The sequence below is a fragment of the Arachis duranensis genome, chromosome 10, assembly GCF_000817695.3.
Source record: "Arachis duranensis cultivar V14167 chromosome 10, aradu.V14167.gnm2.J7QH, whole genome shotgun sequence".
Taxonomy (NCBI): Eukaryota; Viridiplantae; Streptophyta; class Magnoliopsida; order Fabales; family Fabaceae; genus Arachis; species Arachis duranensis.
In genome coordinates, this window is record NC_029781.3 from 87,513,635 (window position 1) to 87,514,568 (window position 934).

General features: G+C 39.1%; 1 non-coding gene across 1 annotated transcript; it reads left to right on the forward strand.

The window, feature by feature from the left end:
* The first annotated feature begins 641 nt into the window (after positions 1 to 641).
* On the forward strand, positions 642 to 749 carry LOC127743344 (small nucleolar RNA R71). The gene has a single exon (XR_008004736.1). It is a non-coding gene; the product is annotated as a small nucleolar RNA R71 (small nucleolar RNA).
* The last annotated feature ends 185 nt before the right edge of the window (positions 750 to 934 follow it).

Consider the following 934-nt stretch of genomic DNA (forward strand, 5'->3'; position numbering starts at 1 on the left):
GGAGGACCTTGTTTCAGTCATGAAACTTTGAGTGGTTTTGATTAGATCAGAGACCATGGTTGCTAAGTCAGAGTTGTTCTGTTTAGAACTCTCTATCTGTTGCTGAGAAGATGATGGAAAAGGCTTGCTATTGCTAAACTTGTTTCTTCTACCATTATTGTTGTTGAAACCTTGTTGAGGTCTCTGTTGATCCTTCCATGAGAGATTTGGATGATTTCTCCATGAAGGATTATAGGTGTTTCCATAGGGTTCTCCCATGTAATTCACCTCTTCCATTGAAGGGTTCTCAGGATCATAAGCTTCTTCTTCAGATGAAGCGTCCTTAGTACTACCTGGTGCATTTTGCATTCCAAACAGACTTTGAGAAATCATATTGACTTGCTGAGTCAATATTTTATTCTGAGCCAATATGGCATTCAGAGTATTAATTTCAAGAACTCCTTTCTTCTTATTTGTCCCATTGTTCACAAGATTTCTTTCAGAAGTGTACATGAATTGTTATTTGCAACCATTTCAATTAGTTCTTGAGCTTCTGTAGGCGTCTTCTTCAGATGAAGAGATCCTCCAGCAGAGCTATCCAAAGACATCTTGGACAGTTCAGAGAGACCATCATAGAAGATACCTATGATGCTCCATTCAGAAAGCATATCAAAAGGACACTTTCTGATTAATTGTTTGTATCTTTCCCAAGCTTCATAGAGGGATTCTCCTTCCTTCTGTCTGAAGGTTTGGACTTCCACTCTAAGCTTACTCAATTTTTGAGGTGGAAAAAACTTTGCCAAGAAGGCATTGACTAGCTTTTCCCAAGAGTTCAGGCTTTCTTTAGGTTGTGAGTCCAACCATATCCTAGCTTTGTCTCTTACAGCAAAAGGGAATAGCATAAATCTATAGACCTCAGGGTCAACCCCATTAGTCTTGACAGTGTCACAGATTT